Source organism: Anser cygnoides, chromosome 14 (assembly GCF_040182565.1).
Source record: "Anser cygnoides isolate HZ-2024a breed goose chromosome 14, Taihu_goose_T2T_genome, whole genome shotgun sequence".
NCBI classification, from domain to species: domain Eukaryota; kingdom Metazoa; phylum Chordata; class Aves; order Anseriformes; family Anatidae; genus Anser; species Anser cygnoides.
In genome coordinates this window covers 4,121,561-4,148,259 of record NC_089886.1, presented here as the reverse complement: position 1 = coordinate 4,148,259, position 26,699 = coordinate 4,121,561, and the positions used below count along the sequence as shown (strand labels likewise).

Genomic DNA, 26,699 nt, shown 5'->3' with positions numbered 1-26,699 from the left:
AGGAATTGCCACACAAATCCTGCACAGTGGGCTCTCCACTGGCTCATGCCCAGTATCCAAACTGCCACCACTACCCAAAGCAGCTCCAAAGCCAAATTAACAGATAAACTAGAAGGTAAAAATAACACAAACAGCCAAATGCAACAGACACCAAATTCTGCCGTTATCATAGAAAAAGTTCAATAAACCCACACCACTAATTTCAATATTCTCAGGGCTGGTACAGTTATAGTCATCTGTTTAAACTGCTGGGAGGTGACTTCAAGAAATGTATTTCACTGCAATTAATACATGCACACACAAATATGTACATATACTCACAAGGTATTCATATGCATGTACATACATATTTATCAACTAGACTACCATAGATAGTGTTTCCTTGAACACAACAGTCTTCGTCTCTCTGCATACTACAAGCCCTGCCAGTGCACTGTGAACCACTGGGAGAGGGCACATCTCTGCTGATGTTTTCAATAGCTTTCTGGCTCAGCAGGTTTAATCTTTGAAGTCTCATCTATATTATTTCAATATTCTTTCCTGTACATCACCAGGCAGGTAGCAAAGCCTTCTGCTACCTCAAGCTTCTTATAGTGACTGACCTGCCACTTGATACAAGCTTAAAAAACAAACAACCCTATCTCCAGTCCAGTATTTCAAACCCTGGTCAGATATGGAAGTATGAGAGTTCTTACAAGGAAGAAAAGGAAGAGAAGTACAGCTTGGGGTAGTATTTTGGAAAAGAATGTTTTTTCTTTAAGGCTCAAATTAACTGACTGCAAGGAGAGCTATCCTTTGTAAGAGGATTTTCACTAATTATATAAAGTATCATGTAAAAAATGTTCAGAAAATAATAGATTTGAAAGCCTGAAGGTTAATATGCACACTGATTCTAAACTTCTCACTACCCTGAATTCCCTCAGAAAAATGCAGTCAGGATGCCTAGTAAAGACAAAACATGGTTATTTTATGGAAATGATTACTTGGCAACGAATTACTTAGAGTTCCCTTCCACACTCGTGTAAATCACTAGTGAAGTAAATAGCAAAATCAATAACCAGGAAACCTGGTCTCATTTTTGTAATTAAGGAAACAGACAGAATCCATACATAATTGGTTCCTAGCAATCAGAAGGGTAATTGCAGTCTGCCTGCCTTATTGCTCCTATGAGCTCATTCCTATGCAGGTGCAAAAGAATGCCTCTCTCTCTCTCTCTCTGTGTGTATATATATATATATATTCATTTTAACCTGCTGTTATAAGGGATTTTGCAGAATACCTATATTCGTATACACAGTTTACATACTCATGCATTTTTCAGCTCACTGAACTCACATTAACTACTGAAGTTGAGAATACACTTCCTTTAAGCAGAGTATTGTTTAGTAGAAATTTATCTTGGACAGATTGATACAATCAGGTCCCCCAGTGGAAACCAGACAGCGCACATGTTACTCTGGTGGCAAAGTCTGGCTGCATGTGATTTTATAGCTCTGTGTAACAGAGACGTCTATGAGACGAAAATGCATCCCTGAGGGAACATACAGGGTCAAAAGGAGATGTGATAAAAGCATGCTCTTTTTAGAGCAGGCTGAGAAAAGACATTTTTGCCACAGTGTCGAAGGAAAAAATAGTTTCCCTTTTCCAGCGGGTGTTCAGGATCCAAGTACAGAGATAGGCTTGACTGCATCGACTCTACTGGCACCCTCAAGCCCCATGAGGAAACAAGCAAAATCAGTTTAAATAACCCACTGAAGACAGTTCCATAGTGTTTCAAAAAAATCTCAAATACTGAACAATCAGTGATAAATCAAAATCTCAGATATTAGCAACATGAAACCTCCTGAACTCTTATAAAGTGTTCAAAAATCAGCTGCACAGATGTGCTTAGCTTGTGCTCCTACACACCTCAAAAAAGACTGTTACATGTTTTGATAAAGTCAAATTAAAACATGCAATAAAAACAGAATTTCTCTGCAAAAGCATGCTGCCTTCTCCAAGATTGTACTTTGGGGAATCAATAAGTTCTCGTACGCAAAGTTCTAAGTATTTGACAAGCATCACCTATAGCATATACATTCTTGGATGACCATTCTGCTCTTCTCACAATGAAGTATTTTTCTCCCTTCTCAGTCTATATAGAAGGGAGACAATTTATTGAAATATTGATCCTACTTAATGAGAGTTTTGCTATCTGACCTTGCTGAAGTCAATCCTTCCCTACAACTTTAAAATTAAAAATGCATTAAGGTTATACAGAGCTGATTTTCCTAATGGCTCCTTCCCACAGTCAAGGCTTGTGGAATAACTCTCATGTTGTTGCAGCGATCCACTCCTTACCACAGAAAAACCAAGGTAACTTGCAAACTTGTACGCGATTCTTCTGAGGCACAGTTGAGCACCAGTGTAGCTTGGGGAGGCATCATGGATGTTTCTCCACCTCCTCCCTTTTTTGCTTTGTCTTCAAGTCATAAGCGAGTAATTATATAGTTCCCACAGAAATAAAAGCTCCTCGGAGAGTGTTTTTTAATGATGGCAAAGGGGTGGTGATGGGGAGAAATGAATACAAAAGTGCTCAGCTGTTTTCCCCACATGGTTGTCACTGCAGGTTTATTGCTTAAAGTAGAAATAAAAGGTACAGTGGAGAACATGTTGTATTATAACAAAAAAGCCAAATCCCACCTTCAGTACTGCATCAAGCCACATTACTCTGAGGCCACATAATGCCAGCCTAATGGGATCTCCAACTGCTGGACCAAATCTACATGAAGAATTCTTATGCCCAGGCTGGATCTAAAACCCAGGAAAACCTACAAATCAAAGCAGAGCCAGTGTCCTTGTGGAACAGTGGAAAACAAGCAAGTGTTTTTAGGATGGAGTCCAGAATCTACTGCTGTTTCAGTCTTGTTTTGAAAAGTGTTCCACTTTATACAGTTTAAACCAAGCTACAGATACATAATGCAACCATAAAACTAACTTTTAAGACAGAAAAAAGATTCTAACAAGAAAAATGTTTTATTAAATTGTCCAGTCCTGCCCTTACAGCTAAAATCCACCAGATGGCTCAGTGAATGGGAGACTTGCTTCACAAAAAAAAAAAAAAATCAAGATTTCAGCCTCACAGCATTAAAATATTTATTCCCCAGGAAGATAGGAAAGCAAAGCCACATGAAAAAACACAGCCTTGCATAACCAAAGCCCAAACATATCTGCTTACCACTGGCACTCTGGTAAGAAGAGCACATAAGAAAACACAGTTGTGCAAAATTCTGTCCTTGCTCCCATAACTTCCCATTCTGAAGCTGTTTACACAGAACCTCAGAAATTGTTTCCTAAAAGACTTATAACTAAACAAAATATGCAAGCAATTGCATGATTTCTCTAGTAGTTTGATAAGAATTTTGGTTTGAAAAACTGGTAAAGAAACTCCTGTACCTTAAACATGGAAGTTTTCATTTAAAAGCAGGAACACTTCATAAAAAAAATAGCAGCATTTTCCATATGCAATCAATAAAAAACACTTGAATTCAATACTTACGAATATTACTTTATGGTGGTTGTAAGCAGTTTTGAAGAGCATGGTTTTGAATCTCAGCAATAAACCAAAGCCCATAGTGTGAAAGGAAAACAGAATGCACTATTGTAAAGGAATAAACCACGGAATGAGAGAAGGATATGCAGAAGGTATTAGGTCGTAGCTTTTGGATAGTAAGTAACCTGCCTCACTTGGCTGTAAGGAATTAAACAGAACAAACGCTAACTGGGGGAAAAGGGGAACAATACATTAAGAGTTATGATATAGTTTACGTGGACTTGCATTCATTGTGCTTGATGGACACAAAATCATGATCTTCAATAATAGCACAGCTGTAGGGAAACCTATAATATCCACATGGAGAAGGGCAATGCTTATGGGTCCTAAAAATGGTACTGAATGTGGAAACAAAGATGTGAAAACAAATTAGAAAATTCATTGATACAGTATCCACCTTGTACTAACAGCCTGTCCTGGTGATAAAAAAAGAAGTGGCAGCTGTGCCCCTTAAAGTTGTTTTGCATAAAAAAACAAAAACACCCTGCACCAGTAGTGAATAGGGGACATTCCTCAATCTATGCTTCCTATAGCCTTTAATTAATCTTGTCCTATCCAGGAAAGTTTACAATGTGTTTCTGGAAAAATATACATCAAGGATGGCATTAAAACCTTACACTGAGCTGTAAGAGCCCTGTTAACTTCACAAAGGCAAATTTTGCTCATATTTTATCTTTTTTAGCCATAGACAAGCCCCTGTACTTATAATGAATGAGTGTTTTTGTTCAAAGTGTACTTTATTGATTAGCCACTTTATTCAAGAGCATCATCAGAAACTCATCTACTTATTAATTTCAGCTTTAGAGGTTATCTTAACACTCTACCCTAGACACTAGTTCTTCCTCAGGCATATCTGTCATTTCTGTCAAGAGTGCCTCCAATTAACTGGTGAGAGAAGCTAGGAAGCACTTACTCTGGAAAAGTGACTTTGGCATGGATTTATGAATTGCAGTAGATATATATAAAATAATGAACAGCAAACCAGAGGTAAATTGGTGCTCCTTGCATGAGGTTATGGGAATATGGACACAGTCTACAAGAAATGAAATGCATGCAGCACAAAGAAAATATTAGAAAGAAATAGTACATTACATGGTGCAAAACTAGACTGAGGTTCTTGCACACAGTGAGGGCAGAAGTTTAGAAAGATTAAAAGCATTAGGCAATGTTAACTAAGCAGAGAAAAAGCATCAGAGTTCATTGGTTCTGGAAACATAATGAGGAGAACGAACAGCTTATTAGAGCAAACTTTGTATTACAGCATGCACTCAGGGCCACACAGAGATTTGTTCAAATATCATCCCCACTGAGCACACAGCCAGGTCAATATGAGTACACTCTGGAGCATTTACTGCAGTTCATAAGACTGAAGTCAAGTTCAAGACCTGGCCACAAGCTGAGGTTCAATGCTCATCTCAGTATGCAAACTCCTGCAGATGTAAGGCAGAGACACAAAACTAGAAGACCAGGGAGACACCCTGAGCATGCACAACATTATCTTGAGGATTCAGGACCAGTCTCTCTCTTCCCCTTTGCTGCTGACAGTCCCAATGGTCCCCAGAGCAGCATGGACCCAGTAAACCCCAGAACAGCAAGAGCAGAAAGATAAGCAGCGCGGTGAGAGTAGCCTTCTCTCCTGTACTCAAAATATACAGATGAATATAAAGACCTATTGGATTATTTATTTATTTTTAATATTTTTTAATATCCCACTGGAGGTCAAAGCTTTTTTTTTTTTTGCATAAAAGGACACCAAAAAAAAAAACCACCAATACTTAAGATGTCACTGCTGTAAGGATTAAGTTACAGCATACAAAGGTGGCCCTCTAAAACACTTGATAGATGAAGAAACTTAAGACAGCTGACAGCTGGATAACAATCTTTTTCTTGTGCAGTATCACTGCATTATCACCCGCTGCTTTGTGAAGTAGCTTTTAAGACTGGTTATATATTGCAGATGTTTTAATGTTTCTCAGGCTGTTAACCCTCTCAGTTACTTACTCATCTGAGCATGAACAAGGAGTAAACTGCTTTGAGAATTCAATAAATTTATAACTGATTATGAATAGTACCACCACTGAATCTAGGAAGTTAATAAAAAAGGAAAGTAAAAACTACCTCTTGTGAGGCTTCTTTTATAGGAGCCTTTTAACGTAGACAAATATAGGAGAATTATTCCTGACTTTATTTTATAATATAACAATTAATATAGTATATAATAATTATATAATAATTTATATATTATTTTATCACTAATACTGGCTCCAGCAGCTCTGATTTGCTCCCTGCACCTAAGGAAAACAGCAAAGGACTGTGAGGCACCTCCTAGGCCCTCAAGTCCAAGTCCTAGCCACAGCAGGCAACTCATGTTGCTACTTCTATAAAGTAAGCTTACATTAACATTTCTGTTGGGAGCTTTGTTTCAGGACATCATCCCTCAAAACCTTTTCCTTCTTTAGAAACCCAGAGTGGCACTTAACCAATTGAAAAGATCTGTGCTCCATTGAGAGGATGGAGACTCTTTTGACCACCCAGAAATTCAGTAGCCTACACCCTGCATCTTCAAGTTAAAGATAATTTTGCATTTGAGCCATCAAACCTCTTCCCGTTCATCAGCAGCTTACCATTTTCTTTTTTAACATCACACTTTGCTTCTTTGAAGTTATGTTTTAAGAAAATACAATACAGCAAAAGCCTGAAACTAAACTAACTTCAAATTCCTTCATTCATTCCCAGGAAAAAAAGAAAAAAAAAAAGCACTAACAACCCCAACCTTTGAGACAGAATAAGCCTAGCAATCATGCACCTGGTAAGCCTGCTTCTTTTATCACTAACCCAAATTACTTGTTACAATTAAATACGCACTTCTACTTTTGTCATACACAAGTTCTTATTAGCCGTTTTTAACAACACTTGCACTTCCAAACACCAAGCAAATAAGTAAAACATTCAAGCTATTTTTCTTTCCTGTGAAAAATATTCCTGCGCTCCCCTTAGCGCTTGCAGTAGTCCAGGAGCATTTAAGGTCTACAACGTACAGTACTTAAGCACCTATGCGAACCAACAGAGCCTAAAAAACTTTGCGTTTAATTCATTGAAGATTTGTCATGTTACAGCATCATATAAGTTACTGTCCTCCCACAACATTTTAAGTCAAGACTGGTAAGGACTTTGACTAACAGAAACACTCACTCAGCCATTGCTTCCTAACATGAGATGACCCCAGGCCACTACTTCGAAAGAGGAATGCTTTTTTCCAAAGCAAGACTTCTGCAAAGATCAAAATACCTTTAAACTAAACTCGGATGTTATTACAACATAAGTCATGATAATTCACTTCTAAAGCAGGAATAAGAAAATCAAACTATATCAGAGGAGAAAGAAAAGAAGAAGGGCTCCCAGCCAGCACTGGACTGCTTACCTGCTCCGTGACATGGCAGTGCCTCCATGCTCAGGGCAGCACTAAGCACTCACAGAAGCTTCAGCTCCCTCGTGCATCACCCCAAAACAGTCCCGGTCCCAGGAGGCCCTTTAAAAGCAATAGCACACAGCTGGCAAGAGGCAGAAGAAGCACCCACAAGTCCCAATTGGGACAGCTGCCTTTATCAAAGTTAGTCATCAGTGACTTTTCTGCAGCTGAATGACGCTTTATGGGCTTGAAGAAGGTTAAAAAATACCTCAGAAACTTTTACTGAAACAATGTCTTGGCAGTTCCCATGTTCTATGTAAGGTGTACGTGTACATCTTAATCTGCTCAAGCTGAGACTTCAAAGAGCTTGTCAAGCAGAGGGAAATGGCAATATAGATATTCTGAAAAAGAAATCAGCTCTTTTGAAAAAACCCAAACCATTGTGCATCAGGTAATTGAGTCTCCCCATTCCTGAGGAGTGAAGCTGCAATGTGTTTAAGGAACACAAGAGCATCCATGGCATGGTTTTGAGAGCTTAATTTAGAAACCTACTAATCTGGGAAAACGCTGGCACTTTGAAGGAAAATATACAATAAATGTTACAGTATGTGAGTTTATAGTGAAAATTGCATAATTTAACTTTAATGAAAGCTTTATTGCACAACATGCAATATAGCAGTGTGCTACAATATTGCAAATGGCTATTCCAGAAATTCAATGCTACACGCTGTTCCTATTGTGTCTTAAAGCTGATAAAAATCCTAATGGCAAGTCCTTCTAATTTTTCATTTGTTAGCGGGAAGAGGGCCCCAGGGCAGGAAAAGCTGTTTGAAGGCTGGCACGTGAGTCAAGGCATTCTCCAAGCTGCAGCATGCTGTTCAGTAGCTGCAGCTGGCAGGTAACCAAGTCCTGACATGCTTTAAGTAACCAATGTAGCTGTAAAAAAGAAAATGATAGCTGAAAATTAGACCAGACATTCTGCTTCATGGCCTCAATCAACAAATCATTTAAAGACATATTTAAATCCCAATCTTTAATCTTTTAATTAAGCATGTTCTTAAGTGTTTTGTTGTCGAATACATGCCACCTGACTTTATCCCTGTAATTAAAAATCTGCTCTAAAAGAGGCTGTGATGGGTAGGATTTCGTAGTAAAGTACAAGGGGAGGATGATGATGATTATTGTTGTTGGGGGTGGGGTGGGGAGGGGGTAGAAGGAGGAGGATAAGCTGTAATAAAAGCATATAAATGAATAATTGAATTAAGTTTTCTGTACCTCAGGGGAAACTATTAGAAAGGTTTTCCCACTGAGCTTGCTGCATGTGTAGCAGCTGTAATGCTGTCTTTCCTTTCCTCACCCACTGAAGCAAACCACGATATTCAGACCCAGGCTTTTTCACATTGTGTCCTCCCAGTATCGCTGATGCTGTAGAGCTCCCTGGTACACGGAGTACAAAAAGCCTGAGTCCCTCTGTCTGTAGCTGACTGGCAGGCACAGGGAACCTGTAGGGCTTGTACTTTCCTGATGCGCAATTAGAGCCAGTGGGCTGGAAACAGATGGTTATGCTATGGTAAAATTACTGGCGTAAGATGTAAACAGTTCCATCCAAGCTATATTTTGTGTCTGTGCACAGAGGCAAAAGGAAAAACTGGGATAGAGCCCAAACTGGGTTTGTTTACAGCATTCTCAAGGATTTTCTCCAGTGCAATTGCACCTAGGCGGTGGTCCTGTGCAGGTTTTAGGGGGTGAAAATGGGGTATTTGCCCAGAAGTGAGTACAAGCAGTAAAAATAACAGGGATGGTTCTGAGCAGAGTAGTAATTCTTTCTCTTAAATTAGAAATTATTCAAAGCTGGGAGCACAGTTAGCTCTGCTTTTCTCACATTGCCTTTATGATGAACTTGACCGAGTTTATGGTTTTAGCAACAAAACTGTCAAATTATTACAGAGAAAGGTAGAAAGCAAAGACATGTGATTATTCTTCTGACCCAAATTCTCCATGACAATACATTTCTCTAAGTTGTAATGGAGTATAAATTCAATTACACTACTGTATAAGCTTAAATAACGCTTCCTGGCTGATCAAACAGCAAACAGCAGCTACAGCAAGAAAGAAATGGATAAAATACACTGGCATACAGAAATGTCATCTATCACAAACATGACTGTTTGCATTTTGAAAAGCTTTCAACTTGGTCAACTTTTGATTGCTGCTTCTTTAATCGCCTTAATTGGGCACTTTCCTCTGGTGTGTGTTGGTGTTTTTCCTAGCTGCCGAGGCAAGGAAATCTTGTCATCTTTATGGGAACAAATGTTTGTCTTGTACTGCCCCAGAGCACATCATTTTTGTCTAGGTTTCCTTTTTTTTTTTTTTCCCTGATGATTAATCTCCATGTGGTTGATTATTTTACGCTTTCAGTTTCTACATGAGGTACGGTGGATGATAACAAAATAGTTGTTTGGATATTAGTAATATGAATATAGAAGAAAATCTATTGTAACTAAAGCAAAAGTTCCAAAATGACCTTCAATATTTTATTTATTTATTTATTTATTAATAAAGACAGTTCATGAATATAAAAGGAGATTAGCAGATTAGCATGGAAACTATCACTCAGTCCAATGGATCTGACTGAAATGCAAGAGTCCCTGTCTGGAAAATGTAACTTTGAAGGTTTGAAAGCTGTGTGGTGTTTCTGTAAATCAGGCTCTTGCTTTTAAATTTTCTATGCTGTTTATAAAGGCATAGAATCAAAAAGTACTGTAAGGTTTCTCTTGCTTAGGATCTTAATTTATTATTAACTTACAGGAGCCACTTCATCATTTCACATTTGAATGACAGATAAATCAATAAATGAATGGCCTTTTCTATTCTGACCTATAATATTTTGCTAAAGTCTGCCACAGGCTTCCAATTCCTAGAAACTTTTCTGGAGTGTTTTCCTCTTTATAATCATGTGGACACAGTAGTTAAATGTAAAAGCTTTAATTGCAAAAGCAGAGATACAAAAATATATAACAATATTCTTTTCTTTAGGTCCTTCAACATTATTCAGTTATAGAGTCTCTATTGTATTAGGCACTGAGATATTTGCTTCCATTTCAAGCAGCAAATGCAAGGCTAGAAGGCAATTTTCAGTAAAATAACATTTACTAAGCATGTTTTATTTCTTAGTTGTATTTTATGAAGATTCTGTACTAATCTTTTTGAAAGTTAAGATATTTCAAACTATTCATGTTAAAAACTTCGTCTCTAATTACCATTACGAATGAATATTCAGATAGGCTCAGACAAACTCCTGTCTCCATGACATTAAAAATGAACCTGTAGGACTGGAAAGATCTTAGTCAGTTGAGATTTAGTGGCTGACTTCATTATTTTTACCTAAAATTAGTCAAATGTTTTTCCCCTCTCCACATTTTGCTACCTTTTTCTAATATGTTACATGGTGTTTTTTTCCTAGATAAAAGCCTTCTTCATCTAGTCTGCAGACATTCAAAGCAAGGCTCGTGCTTTCAGGGGGAAGCTGTTGATCCTCAAGAGAAGGATGGCATTGCCAAGGAAGGTATGGTGCTGCGCTGGGAGTTACAAATGTTGCTGTCTCAGACTCAGAACAGAGCCTGAAGGAAAGTTAAAAATGCAGTAATTCCAAGAAACGAGGGGGATGTTGCACTGTCACAGCAAGCCCTGCAGATCCATGCAGGTCTCCAGCCCACCAGTCCCTTCTTACCTCCAGCCACCAGAACTCAGGCTTACTCACTGCAGTTTATATTGATATTTCTCACCCTGAACTATTGCTAACGAAAGGGGCTGGAACACCTGAGCCACCCAAGGGTTCTGTGTCCAAGATCAAATTCCAGCATTCAGTTGCAGACAGGAGCAGACAGCTGAGGGTCTCCACACCATTTGCCTGTCCTTTGCATCCACAGCAAATTTCTCAGCAGCTCAGGCCCTTGACTTGGTATCATCTCTTGCAAGCAAAGGAAAGATCTCTTTGAAGTAGTCATTTCTTTTTCTCCCCTCTAAAAAGCAAACTTACTTTCCCAGAAATAGAACATTGCCCTCTGTAAACTTTTTCCTTTTTTTTTTTCTTTTTCTATTTCTGTTTCTTTTGCTTTCTTTTTTTTTCTTTTTTCTCATGACTTTGGGACCAATTTTTGCAGTTGTCCTCAGTTTCATCAACACTGCCCAATCAGCTGCACCAGATTTGAAATGGCTGTTGCCACACTGTGCTTTTTGTCATCTTTCAGAGACTGTTGGAACATTATTTTTACATAAATATTTACTAAATTTAATGGTGTTTTAAAAGAGAAAAGGATGCTTGCTGAGTATTTCTATTTTTTTCCTTCTCACATTTGTCTGGTGCTTGCCCAACCGACACTTTCCCAAAGCATGAGAATTGGTCCCTGTGATGAATCACCCTGTCTCACAAGGCTCAAAAGCCCTTCTATGCCATTAAATCAGCCTGATGATCCAGATTTCCTGATATATTGTTCTGTGCTTCAGCTGAAAATAGGTGAAGTCAATAAAGTTACCCCAGACCTCCTGCATAAGAAAAGGTGATGTGGGGGATGGAGATGAAATTGCTCACACTCATGGCACTGCAGCACAAATCTAGAAGGTTTCTAATTCTTATCTTACAACCCGTGTGAGTGTGCCTGAAACCAGACTGCCTCGACTGCCTACTTTCAGCATGGCAGAGCTTGTGGTGGCTTTGGCACCTGGGTTTATTCTTCTTGTGCCTCGAATTGCAGAGGAATGGAAAACATCCTTGTTTGGGATCAGTGATACTGACAGTGAGACTAATGGAGTTACTGCCAAGGAAAAAATACTCTTGTATGAAGGAGAAAATAAAACATGCATTTTAAAATAAAACAGATTCCTGAAGTTGACATGAAATAATTCTTGAGCAGCAGAAGTAGAACAGGCCGTGCATGGTGCAGAACTGAGAGGGTAACTCTTCTGGAAAATAACTCTTCAGCTTATTTCTAAATTTAAATATTCTTCCTTCAATATATATATATATACACAGAGGTAGTTTAAAAGAGAAATCTGCATTTGACTGTAAGTAATTTATCTTTTCTTCTACTTATAGTTCCATGTTTAAGAAAAAAAAAAAAGTGTTCACTTGAATACTGTTTGAATATATTTGTCAGTGGAAGTGGTAGGAGCTTGGGACTCTTCGAGTTGTAGATTTAAAGACACGCTCTGAAGAGTGTTCCTGAGATCTTCGGTACTGAACTGGAATGACTACATGACATAAAATATTGAGATTGTTCTAACTTCATTTCTCAGGTTTCCTGGATGATAACTTAAAATGACAGGTTTACACCTGCAAAAGTACACAGAGCTCCAGTGGGTACGCTGGCACTTCTGCTACTGGAAAGGTCAGAAGCTATTTGCAAGGAGAATTCAAAGTTCTCTCACTGGGCCTGGGGAGAGTGGGAGACGTGCTTGTCTGCAACACTCAGAGGAGAGAGGAGTTAGTGCTACAAAACAGGGACCCATAGAGCCTATTGGTCTGTGGTGGAAGCTGCGTTTTAAAAGCTCGAGGCTTTTAAATAGCCAGTGCTTTTTGCTTTTTCTCACACTGAGCAAGGCCACATCACAGGGAAATATTGCCCCTACTCTTTTCTGTTTTCATTAAATGAAATAAAATTAGACCTGAGAAGTAGCTGGGACTTTGTCTATATTCACTCTAAAACGCACATCTGAACTGGTCAGTTTTATTACTTCTTTTACAATAATTTTTTTAATATGGTCAAACAAAACACATCGCTGCTGGAACTGCTGAGAAGATTTTCAAGAGTTAAGGAAAATGGTCAGGTGAAGGAATTAGCTATTAAAGCTGAGTACCAAAGAGGAGTGTAATAATTAAAAAGCTGAGGAATTACTTCAGCTGAAGTGGATTTCTTTCCAGAAAAACAAGTATTCTCTTAAGAAAACTGATGATGAGCTGTTAAAAAGAAATAGAGCTCATCTGGTTTTGTGATTTATTTTATTTTTTTCTAATACAGTCCCCTTCAAGCAATTTTCAGAAGCTTTTACATTTTATGGAACAAAGATATAATCTTGAAATAGGCAGAAGTACAAGAAATGGTATAAAGACGAGGATGGAGTTACTTTAAGATTCTTATATATATATGAAATACAAACAATAAATCCTCCTTTTTTCTGAGAAGGCTGTGTTCTTCAAGAGGGCATGCCACCCTGTTAATGCACATAGTCCTCTCTCAGATGGGAATTTGTACTCACAGTATGTGACTAACAAATAAATGACACCGAATCGATAGTGTTTCTAGATTTCTACTATTTTAGCATCTGAATTTCATCAAGTCCCACTTTACACACTTGTGGTAATGAATGACAAAAAAGTCCAGAGGAGGAAAGGAGTGGTTCAACCTACACAGAAATGTCAGGAGCAGTTTCTCTTCGTAACTGCCAAGTGAGCACTTGATGCAAGAGGGACCGGTTGTCCTCATACCTGCTCCATACACGGTTGGGCTGAGCATCATCAGAAATATTGTTTCTATCAGCTCCCGTTTCACCCTGTGGGGATGATGATCCAGCAACACTCCCTTCGGGGATTACTGCATATTTAAGCTGCAAATCAGAGGAAAATAAAGATGGAAAGGCATAGTAAGTATGGAGTCTGCTCTGCTTGCAGGGCTGTGTGTAGTAGTTCTGGAGAGGTTGTGTGTGGATGGTCCATATCCAAATCCCTGCCTATGGGAGGGTGATGATGTTTCAGCTTATGAGCTGAAATAACACGTAGATATGCTGGGGAATGTCTGCAAGAGCCCTAAGGGTATGGGACTTTGTAGAAGCCATTTCTACTCTCAACAGTTCACCCTGTGGTCTCCCAGTAAAAGTATGTGGTTGGGATATAGGCCTTCCTTAACTTATCCTAAAGTGAGCAGCTTCCTGTATGGTTTACTACATGTTGCAAAGAGAACTTGACCCCCAAATGTCTGTAACGGGGCATCTTACAAAAGTCATATTAATAATGTTCTGAATTTCAAGAGAGAATGTCCTTATCTAGGACAGAAAAACATCTCACAGGAAGATGGTACTGAATACGAGCAATCTTTTCTGGAAGAACATCTTGAGCTGCATAAAAGGCCAAACACTATCAAAGGAGAAAGAATGAAAATATTCTTCCTTTCTCTCATGATATTTTATCTGCTTGTAAGGGACCGTCACTGCATATAACCTCTCTGATCATCTATCTACCTTGCCAGATTCAAACTGGTGGGGTCAAAAAAATTCTGATGCAGAAAGATCTGATGTGGAGAAATTAACTGAGGCTTTGTCTTATCTGCAGCTACTGAATCTTGGTGATGTTTAAAAGACATTTTTTTTTTTTTTGTATGACACAACCATGGATGAAATAATGTGCTTTCTCCTTTCACAGAGATTATGGATAATAGCAAGAAAAATACAGCTCCTGACATACTTTTGTGGTAGCCTGAGACCAGCTGATTGACAGGACTAGTAACTGGAAAAAGAAATTATATACTGCAAATGAGGTTTTTGCCTGCTTTTGCATATTGCTAGGGCAGTTATTCACCAAAGAAAAAAAATAAATCATAATATATGGGTATTGAGACAAAGAAGAAATTGAAAATAAAGACCTTTGAGAAGCATAAGCAGAAAGACAAATAACCTTGAAAAGAGATTGGCAAACTCCATTATAATTTTTTCCATGTGAGCTCTGCATATCTCCCATAAAGTAAAAACTAATATACAAGACAAAACACCAAAAAACAGCAACAAAGATAGTAGCTAAAATAATAATTCCCTACTGTACCTTAAATGAGGAAGTGTGGGTTTTTAAGAAAATTACAAAAACACAGGATTGCAACTACACTCCTTTTTATGATCAAGTGGAGTAACAGGGAAAAATTACCACTAATTTAAGAACAAGAGATAACTGTAAAGAGGGGACTAAAAAAATCAAAATCAAGCTTTGTTAGTGGATGAGCATGTGACTGGAAAAGGAATTGAAGGTCTCTTACTGATTCTGAGTTTCTTTTTAACACTATTTAAGATTAATTTATGGTCTTTAAAGGATGAAAATACTACTTTACAAGAAAGGTCAGTGATGAGCAAGATGCAACATTTTGGTTAGCCATGGATGTACACATATACAGTAATTTTGCAGTTTTTCAAAGAAAATTAAAGTGATGCCAAGGTTACTTCTGACACTTCTGAAAAATATTAGTGGGGAAATAAATACTAGGAAAAAAAAAAAAAAAGCTTTTATTTATTTATATTATATATTTATTTATTTGTGTTTTGTTGTCGCTGAAGTGACATGAAAAGTTGGCTCAGTGCTCTAAAAAGCCCCAGTAGTGCAGTTCTCCTCAGGTCATGATCTGAGGAAGGAGATATGTTGGCAACTGACAATTCTTTAGCCATGTATAGACTGTTAAATTCAGCTCAGAGAATGCCACCAAGATCAATAATAATTGTGGAGCATGTGTGGCTATATAGGGGTGTGTCAGATATAGCCCCTGGTGTCAGATATTTGCTGCGCTGACACCTGTGTCTCTTGTTTGCAAGAAAAAATCTTTGGACCTTTCTGAAACTGCTGTTGCTGAAGCTGGTTGTAATCAAACCCAGATTTTCAGTCTGGCATAAACTTGTGATATACGAGATAGGCACCACTTAATTTCTAAAGGAAATCATTAGCTATTTTGTTAATGACAGAACATTTTATGAATGACAGGACTTGGTGGATATGGCAAACCTGCTCTGAGAACCTTGCATGAATTGAGATCCCACTGAGACTGAGATTTGAGAAGCTTATGCTTAACATAACTGGATGCCTAACAGCATCCTTACCTAATAAAAAAGGCCTTTGTTTTTAAGTCTTGACATGCCTTTGGAGGTAGGATTTTCTTTCAGTTTGCAGTCTCTTAATTTGTGCATCAATGTTAGGAAGAAATACTGAAGTGAACACAGCTTTTGTCTGGTTTTTTTTTTTTTCGTTTTTTTTTTTTTTTCTGTGCTTAGATTTCCTTTTTGTACCTTAGATCAGTTCAGCCTAACTCCTTATTGTATTTAGATTTAAAGGAACTGTTCATGTGAAGACAGACCTGAAATGAAGTGAAAGGTGCAAAACTGTGAATTCTACCTTACATTTGTACATTGTCACAGCCTGCATTTTGCACCACTACTGCCTGTTCTGCTAGGTTATCGTACCTAACTCGCCTCCAGCATCATCCGCAGTGAAGCATGAGTAGAGCTACAGCCTGGTGGCCTGTGTACAAAATGCTCCAAGGAAGAGTCAATGTCTGTGGCCATCATAGCAGTGAGCCAGTCACCCAGAGAAATGCTCTGTCTGTGGTCATAAAATTCATTGGTGTTCCAGAGCTGAAAAATGAGTGTTTCTTTTGCATGCATAGATGGTAGAAATGCTACAGTGGATGTAAAACGTTTAGACGAGATCTCCAGTGAGCCCAGAGCAGTGAAGTCCCATTGATTTTGCTGACATGGATGCTGCTTCCAAGAGAATAAGGCAAGGCTCTGGATTTGGGACTCTTTTCTGGTCAGTTATTTTTTATTTTTTCTTCGATCTTACTTTATGTTTAAGATGAACAACACCTGCTTTTCTTTGCTGGATAATGGAACCTGAACCTGAACTTTGAACCCTGGCAATAGCCAATAATATTTACGTATACTTTATTTTATTTATTTATTTTTGAGAGACCTGTACGGAAACCGTATTAGAAAAGTTTCCTCAGAAAAATACTTTTTCATCAAAACATAGGCATTACATTAAAGCAGTCAATGTTCAACAAGCTCACAAAGCCTCTCGTTAAAAAGAGCTCTGACAGAGTCACCTCTGACAGCTGTTTTTAATGCAGGGCTGCAGGGTCAGCTTCCCAAGGTGTCCAGGTTTTGGTGTCCACTGTGGGCAGAGCATGGCCTCTCAGGATTTCCCATCCAGCCACCCTTTGTGGGATCTCAAATTCTTCCTTACAGAAGCCGTAAGCCTGGAAAATGCTGACAAACTGATCAACAGAAAAAAATACAGGCCATATGTGGTGTAGCTAGAGTCTGTCACTTCACATGTGCAAGAGCTGAGGGATATACCTTTGTACAGTTTGTGGACTTTTAAACCCTTGAACATACTACATTAAATACGTAGTAGCTTGTCTTGTGCATGGATGGATATAAACATTTTGTTTCTTTCCTTGCTCTCTGTGGTACAATTACTCTCAAATTTTGCTTTCAGCTTTAATATATGCATGGCAAATTTTTGTCTGTTTGTTTTTCTAAGGTTTTTCCTTCGGTTTTATTTTAGATGCTATTAGTGGATAGTTAAAACGTCCATGACAAGTGTTTGTCACTAAAGGTGAACTGCTGTGTGCCCTGGTTCTTAAGCACGACAAAATTGTGTTGGCTGATTCAAATATGTCTGTCTTAGAGGCTATTTTGATTCTTGCATACTTGAATTTTGCCAGGAATGGCTAAGTCAAAGGAAAAGATAACCATTGGTAAGCTGCAAATATATGCTCTCCCACTATAGATATTGGAATTCCAATAGATACTGTATGGTCTGTCTGAAAAGTAAGGCTAATTCAGTCTGGGACTTTTTGGAAGGTGTTGTCAGACATTAATACCAGTAGCAGGGAAATCCCAGCAGGTGCTCACAGTGGCAAGTCTTTAATTTGAGAACTGCAATTTAGTGTTTGAATGGGAGGTTTAAATGACTGAGTAAGACTCAGACTACAGCTCTACTGATACAGATAAGATGTGTGTTCATCAATTCAGCTCAAGATAAAGATTTCCCCTTTAAGTATATACCATTATTTTGCCAGTGAAGTACTGCCCTGATCATCTCTGTTCTTCACCTGCATTACAGAATTAATCAGAGGCCCTTCGTGCACATGAATTAATGTGAATCTCTTGTTCACTTCTCGCTGCCTTTCATTCATGTGGTAATTCGTCTTCCTCCTTCTACACTGTTCTGCTTGGCCACCTACTTCCCATGCTCTCTGGAGCTTTTTCAGTTTTCCCTTTATCTTTCCACTTTTTTTCCTGAAAAGTCTTTCTCCATTGTGCAGTGCTGACTGTACTTCATTAATAAATATTCCACACAATGTCCCCCTTTCTAGCTTCTTTCCACAATATAAAATTACTATTAATCAGTCTGTCAGTGATACTCATTACTCATAAACAGATACATGTCACAGCACTGAAGACAGACTATCTGTCTTACTTAAGATCATCCTAGATCTTAAACAGAAGAGAGATAACAGTTCAACACACTGAGGGCTTTGACAAACAAGAGAAGGAGAGGAAAAATGGATCATCATACGCACTAGGAATTTTCCATTCAGAAGCCTCCTCCCAATGTTGGCAGTTAAAAACAAGCAATGTTCAGAGGATAGGAAAAAAAAATAAAAAACCCTGTTTCTTTCTTTTGAAACATCCTTATGTTCTAATATTCAGCAACATTTACTATTGGCCTTTACTTTCAATGCCTTCAGCTGTCCTGAAACACAATTAAGATAGAACCCTCACATTATTGCACAGAATAAGAACTGGTGGGAGTGGGAAGCAGAGGAAAAACAGATGCAACAACTGTACCCACAGAAAATTAAATGGAAATGAAAGCTACCTAGAGGCTTTGCACCACTGACTTATTTTCTCTATCTGACTTTACTACATCTCTGCTCATATAAGTACATAATTTATATAGAAAAACTTTATGTACCTCATTACATAAAAGATATGCTCCAGAATTGTTAATACTTAGATTTTATAAAAGTAACTGGGAGAGAATTATTCACTCAGAAATGGTGTTTCACAATCAGGAAATTATAGTTTCTTATGGGCAACTTCAAAGTAAAGACTTTCCATAACGCTTTTTGGAATAGGAATTTAGTTAGTTTCCTTTTAACAAAGTTACTCTCCCTAAAATTATGGCTATTGCTCTTCAAGGACATAGCAAAATGTCCCTTGCTCTTGAAGCAAGATCTTGTGTTTTAAGGTTTCACACAGACATGTATTTGAAGCTTAAAACCTATTCTTAGTAAACTACCTCCAAATGCAAATTTCAGTCACCTGCCTTTGTGAGGTGTGTGGTGACTGGTAGCCTTGATGAACCAAACCTTGATGAGCTATGGTCTTCCAAGTTCTTCAGCTGAAGAAGATAGAGTTAGGGATGTGTCTATTCCTTGCTCCTTGCATTCTTCTTCTTTTCAGAGCCACCAAGTGAGGATTTGCTGTGTTACTTCTTCACACGGATGTAATGCACGTAGGTACAGAAAAAAAGTTGTGTTTTCTCAGGTAATGACCTGACCTACAAATCTTAGCTTTTGTGAGTTAGAGAAGGGTTTGTTCTGTGTCAGAAGGGTGGTAAGAGTGTTAACTATTGAAGGGAGATACATAGGAATATGTAGGATTTCAAGAATAGTGTAGTTTGTTTTAAGTATTTTTATTACTAAATATAAATGAAGACTGGGTTCTGGTAATGGAATTAACGTGTCTGTTTCAAATGCATTTGTTTTACTTAGAAGAGGTGAGATATGTAAGAATTCTTACTGAAGTGGTGGATGAAAAGAGGAAAATTTTAAAGTGGATTAGTCTGAAGTTCTAATCTTTACATATGTGTAGACATAAATTTAATAACAAGAAAATTAATGTTTAATGCAATGGGTTGCGTGATCTTTTCCATGGGAAAAATGCTCGCTAGTAATAGTATTGAATAATCAATGCTGAAAATTAAAAAACATGACAAAATTAATCTATTTTATTACCACTCTGTATTTGCTTAACTATTGTAAAACAGTTCGTTAAAAATCCTGCTTGATTGTAGTAATAACAAATAAAGGCAATTTTTAATAAATAAACGATAGTGCTGGAGGCCTCCAAAGGAGTTAACTTAATATTATTAACTTATTAACTCTTAAGTAAACACTTCTATAAGGATGGGATTTTCCTGATGTGGATAGAGTTAATACTTAAACATTAGGAAATCTCTTATAAAAAATAATAGAGGCACCAACAAACAAACAAACAACAACAACAAAAAAACCCCACACTTGTCTTAGTGTTTTATTAGCTTTATGGAATGTTTTCTCAATGTTTATCTACAGCCCGCTGTCCAGATACAGAAGGCACTTCCACTATGTTCCACTTAAAAGTGACTGTTCTGGATACATATATTTGCAGCTGAGGGTAGAATGTAAATAGTATTTTTGCAGTCTTAGCGCACAGTTAAAAGTAAGAAAAATATGGACACCAAATAACATGTTCTCGAAAAGTATGCACGCTAAAAAGTTTTGCTGCTCTGAAACAGATTGCCTATGACAATTTTTGCTCATGTGGAATCACTGAAATGACTCCTCCTGGGTTATAATCCAACACTCATTATTACTAGAAATGGAGAAGGATGGTTCTCTTATTGAAATAATTAAGGATTTGGCTGGAAGAGTCGTGTATTTTACAGGATTTTACATGTTTTTTCTTTTTTTTTTCTTTTACAAGGTTTTTCTTTTTGTGATGCTTTTTTTGTTGTTGGTTGGTTGGGTTTTTTCTTTACACAAGACATCATACTTTGTAAATTAAACTTTTTTTTTTTTTTTGCTTTGTCAGCACCGCTTGTTAACAATGAGTATTGTTTTTCCTTCATCAGTTATGAACTCCATGGGTTATTGTTCTGCTAGACAATCTGATGATTACATTTATCTGTGATTATTATTAGATAGTTATTATAACTTATAAATTATTAACATTTTAAAATAAAGAAATATCTTTTACCATTGTTGGAGCAATTTGTTCTGGTAAATTCAGTGAGTTTTCAGATATATTTGTGGTGAGCTATTTCTTGAAATATGAACAGATGGATTCACGTCCATTTCCTTGTTCCTTGTCAATTTTCTTTCTTTTTTTTTTCCCCATCTAAATCTATATTACTGTTGCTAGATTGCCCACTTGCAGAAAAACTGTTTACAATCACATCTCAATATCTGATATAACTTTCATCATTTTTCTTTGTGGCAATATATTTCTTAAGAAGCTTTAACTGTTCTTTCAGGTATGGCATTTGGCTCAATTGTTCTGTGTTTTAAAATACAAAAACAAACACACACACACACACACACACAAAAAAAAAACAACAGTGTAATTATACAGACTCTCTTTACAGTTAAAATTATAGATTCTGAGGGTCCTTTAGTCTACTTGGCATGTTCTCCGTATTTTGTTGAACCAACCTATAGCAATATCTCTTTCACTTGCAACAACTTCTCTCTTCATAAGAAAATTGTTGTTATATATTTTTCCATATATTGATCTATATTCATAGGCTTATTTCTGCTACAATGAGATTGCATATATCCATAAGACTAAAGATATTTTCCTTACAAAAATATTTTAATTCTTTCTGTATCTAAAAATTTAAATTTTCAATACTAGATTGAATCAATTTTACTAGTGTCATTTTTTAATATCTTTTTTCTAAGACCATCCACTCGCAAATCTATAGGTGAACCGCTACAGTTCTGTCCCTGGCAATTTCACACTAACTTCTTACCCTACTTCAACAAGATTGTTGTCTTCAAAGTCAAAAGTTCTCCATGATTTTTTCAAGGTATACTAGAAATGCATCTGACCTGCAGGGACACAATAGAAGGGACACTTAGTTTGGTCTACCTCTGAGAGTTTTTCCTGGGGATTTTTTTTGTCCCAGAAATGATTGCAGTCAGATTCTGTGATTTGATTCAAAATTAACTATATATTTAAGTAAAATTAATAAACACATAGTTCATCTATTTAGGACTTAAAAACAAGGAAACAAAAGTAAATAAGAATGTTTTTCTCTATGGAATTAGCAAGTTTTCATGCTGAAAATATATCTCTTCAGTAATTCTCACATACAGACTAAGCATTGAACACACTGTGTGTGTGTGTTATATTTGAAGGAAAGCAAGTAGGCTCAGGCAAAATGTCAAACTGTTCTCTGGGAGTAAAATGTCTTTGGAGCTGTCCTGGGTTCTGCACTGGTCTACTTAATGCTCTCCATGGAGTGGATTGCTGGAGAACTGAGAACCGCAACAGCCCATGTGAGCTGGTGGAACAGGAGCAAACATTCTGCTTGTGCAATTCCAGAGCTAACCCGCTCAGTGTAGAGAGACGAAAATGAGATGTGAACTGAGAGAAGTTGATTTAAATGTCAAAGTACTCAGCCTCAGAGCCCTGTGGAGCTCCCACAGAAAAGACTCTCTCAGCAGAGGATTGTTTTGACAAAGGAGTCCTGCTGTGTGAAATTTGCAGCTATACCTTGTGATGAGTAACCACATGTTAGATTCAGCAACATTCATCTCGCTGCTCAGATTGTGAGACGATAGCAGGGAATATTGCTCCAAAGCCAAACTGTTCTTTTGAACTACGAGTGTGCTCTTAAAATCAACATATTTATTTGAAAGAATTGTCCTGCTTTATGAGCTTTGAAGGCCATTCAGGAAAAGAGGGCCATGGTTCTGAGCTAGAAATAAGAAATTCACATGCAGAATGAAGTAGCACGTACATCAGAAGCCAGGGGCATTTTACACAGCAGAAAGAAAAACTGACTGTGCTGAGGTCTCTTTGGGTTCTGTGATGCAGCTAATAAAACTAAAGATTTGGTAATATACTATGTCTGATTTCTAAGAAGGAAAACGGTTGCTATCCTGAATTCACTGTAGTGACCCTGAATAATGCAGTCAATGGGGAGTTCTAGCTGAACTTATTATTTGCAGTAAATTGTGGAAAAAAAAAAAAGTTTTCTTATTCCTTTGAAATAATAATAATAAAAAAGAAAGCAATCTTGACATTGATCTAATAAGAAATACAAACATGCATATGTATTTTCTTGATTGAAATTTGGAGCCAGAAAATAGTTTGTTATATCTCCACTGAGAAGCTAGAATCACATTTAGCGTTCAACTTGTCTGTGATTTACAGAAAATGATGAACTCAGTACTTCATGGAGAGAAAGGTAAATGAATGCATTCATTTTGTTGTTGTTGTTGTTTGGCGTTTTCTTTTTTTTTTTCCCCTGTTTATCGAGGCCCTATAGCAGGCAATTAATTAGTTCTGCTTCCACCAAGAACAGGAAGAAAAATCTGTATCTGAAACTATATATTTTCCTTTTACAAAGAAGGTGTCTTTCATGAAGACAGAAAGTAGGTCTTGGGGGTTAGAAAAATAGGGCATGTATAACGTCTATTAAATCAGTTGGTTTACGGATTTGAGGAGGAGCTGCGGGGTGTGTCTCTGCAAGCTCTGCACACCTCTGAGCCAGGCACTAGAGCAAGCAGTACTACAAAGCTGTGGGTAGCTACTCTCCAGCAGTGACCCCCTAGCCACTCGTATGGACCTCAGTTTTCAGACGGTGCTACTGAAAAAAGTATACGTGTACCCAAACTGTAAAGTGAACAGTGTCCATGCCAGGCACATGAACCCACTCCTGTTGTCTTGTGGCTCTTGTTCCACTGAGCCCACCTGGGCAGAGGGGGTCATCTAGGCAATGTCACCCTGTCCCTGCCCCTCTGCCAGGGGGACAGATTCCACTCACAGCCTCTGCTCCACTCTCCTCCTGACAGTCTACTTTTGGCTACACCAAGCAATGTAACACGCACTGGGGAAGACCAGCAAGAGGACAGTGGGCTTTAGCATCTTCTCTTGTTCTACCACAGATGCAGGTCTGCTGTGGAGGCAGGAGAAGCAAAAAGCTATTTAGACCCTCCAGACTGTCCACACCATGCAATAGCACTAAATCAGAAACTGATCTCTCATGGCATAAACACTGTCTGGGGAGGAATAGGAACTGAACAGAGTCTCAAAATTTTCTCTTTTGTGAAAAGTGTAGCTGCAGTGTATCTTCTGGGTCAGAGTCTGAGTGCTTCTGCTGAGTAGACAGGCGTGAACTCAGCCAGATGGAAGGGATATTCATATGCTCTGTCCTGAAAGCGTTACTGATATTTGGGAATGTTTCTAGCAGCATTGGCACTGGACTGCAATGAGCCTTTTAAATCATTAAATGCATGTGGAGGTGGTAAGGAAAACTTGGTCAGAAGGAGCAAGTAAAGCGGGATGTGTGTGCAGCAGCAGAGGGTACAAAACAAGTGCATTTATGTATTTGCGTCTGGCCAACAGAGGTAGCTGAGGCTCTAAATTGCTTAGAGTGAAGCATGTGAATGGCTTCCTGATAACCTGAGTTAGGGTGAAACTGAAATTTTCTATAAATTCATCTCTCTCAAGTCAGGTTATGGGCTTCTCCGACATTGTTGCATATCCAGGAAAATTCATTACTTACCTGAGTGCTCAAGCTGCAAGCTATTGCTATAACAAATTTCTCTTAACTTGGCACCTCAGATACAAGTGTTCTGAAGGAATGAACTATTATTTTTTTGTGGTTTCAATTTGACATTCAAGGAAAATTTGATAACAAGGTAGTAACTAACTTGCAGAAAGAAAGCATCTGTAACAGGAATGAAAATGTGAATTACAAATGCAAAGATTAACTGTAAATTTTTAGCTTTGCTCTTGCAGGTATATAGGTGGAAAAGCCTACATTCTAAAGGTTACACTGGCGTCTTCCTGGGAACTTAGAGGTCATGCTTGGTTTGCGTAAAATATAGAAAACCAAAATAAATCTATGTAGAAGCATACCCTGTCCAGAACACAGATCCCAACAAACACACTATTAAACCCTACCAAAATTAATTTCACACAAATGAATGCTTTTGTAAAGCAGAAGAGCTGGATTTTCAGTAAAGTATGAAAACTTTAGGTGGAAAGCAATGATCATGTATTTCTCGATACGTTCTTTCTACTGTTTACTGTTTCTATTTCATCAATCTTAAAATGCTTATTAGAAACTGTAGGAAATATTTGCCCACCCCTGCCTCCCGAAAGTCACATTGGTTTAACAGGCAAACTTTTCTTGGGTTTGGGCTTAGCTTGGCGATGAGATATGCCCCAGTTTGAATGCTTTTCTGAAGTCATCAAAGCATCCTGGATCAGCCAAAATTTGCTTGAGAACTCCTGAAAGCAGGCTGTCTCATGAGCTTTCTAGTGTTTCTGGCTTCCTGTCAGACTGGAAATGCCATGGAAACAACACTTGTAGCAGTCCAGCTCCTGGCTCAGCATTTGAGAAGCAGGGAAAAATGGCAAATTAATTGAGGGGGAAAAAATATTTAAAGCTCAACAAATGTTCAAGTGTGGTTTTAAGTAAATTGTAGTAGTTCTGTGTTTAGTCAGACCTGATTTTCCTGTTTCATTTCATTCAAGAAGTAGTGCCCACATGGCGTTATTCTCCTTCAGATTTGGATTTTTGAAAGTGTTCAGTGCTGGCCTAAATCTGTTTTCTTTAAAGCTGGTGGGAAGAGTCGGTGTAGAAGTGGTGGGAAGCTGGTGGGAAGAGTATCAGTGGGAGTTGAATATTTTGAAAAGCATGCTCTGACTACATTTTTGATCAAAGGCACTTTCACCTAGTGTTCCTAAAGCAATGTGCATGGATGATGATTGTGTTTCACTGTGCTGCCTGTGAGATGGGTGTGTTAGTGGAGCGTGTTCTTTGGAAATCAAGAAATTATGGCTACCTAAACCTGCTAAGTATTTTGCCCCCTCTTGACATTAAAGAGATGAGGAAATCAAGGCATGGTAAATTCACACCTGACAGTCAAAGCTCTTGAGAATCGGTAGCTTTAGCTGAAATTCATCAAGTTACAGGTTTTTCTCAGAAATGGAGAAAGAAATCAAGCCATAAATAAATCTAGATTGTGATAGTTCAAAAGGAGCTTCATTTTCAAGAAAGATGAATTGATGAATAATCTATTTGATAAGTATCTTAAGATTCTTTAAATCAATATGAAAGTTGCTCATTTCTCAACTAGAGCTTTCTTCTTCCTACATACCTTACACTGCTGCTTGCAGAATGGAACTGGCATAATCTTTAAGCAGGTCAGCGTATTTTGCAGCTAGTTGAGAATTTTTTTTATCTCTTTGGGCATGTGGAAGGAAGGATTTAACAGGAATATTGTCTCAAAAGAACATCAGAGAATACTTCAGACATGGGCCAGTACTTATTAGAAGTAGGACAGCATTTGGTGCAGGATCTCCGAGGTGCCTTGGCACTAGCAGAGGTTGCAAAAGGTGGTGGGTGGGCTCCTCTACCTTTGGTGGGATTACTCAGGTCTGCAACACCTATGAGCCTGTTAGACTGAAGATGCCTTTTACTTCTAATGGTTGTGGAAAATATTAAGCTTTCAGGCACCATGACCCAGAAGAAAGTGCTTTATGACTGGAGAATAGTTTTGTGGTCATAGTGGGAAGCCAGCACTTGCATAAAGCAAACACTTTACAGTTTGAGCAATTCCAACAACATTTGGGAAAGAGTTAGATGTTGTAAATAAGAAGCCTGAGTAGGTTTGGTTGCTCAAGGCTATGGCTGTACACTCAAGACTATTACTGCAGCTCAGCTGACCCAAGATAACTTGTTCAGTTGATTTACCCTCTAAAGAGGAATTCTGGATTAGACCTTATGGCAGTATCGGTGTGCAGCTCCATACAATACATTTTGTTGAAGTTTTTGGAAAACTGTGTGGTACATTGTAACCCAAGCTGTAATTCTCCATTTATATTGATTTGGTTTAACACTTTTCCAATCTGAATACCCAACTCTGCTGGATCAGAATG

The 26,699-nt window shown here is 38.0% G+C and overlaps 1 long non-coding RNA gene across 1 annotated transcript in view; it reads right to left on the bottom strand.

Annotated features, from left to right (window-relative positions):
* The window catches only part of LOC125181943 (uncharacterized), an 86,223-nt gene extending 79,120 nt beyond the window's left edge, over window positions 1-7,103 (bottom strand). Inside the window, exon 1 of the long non-coding RNA XR_007160617.2 lies at window positions 7,014-7,103. This is a non-coding gene — a long non-coding RNA (uncharacterized lncRNA). The remainder of the gene's footprint in view (window positions 1-7,013) is intronic.
* Between the last annotated feature and the right edge of the window lie 19,596 nt (window positions 7,104-26,699).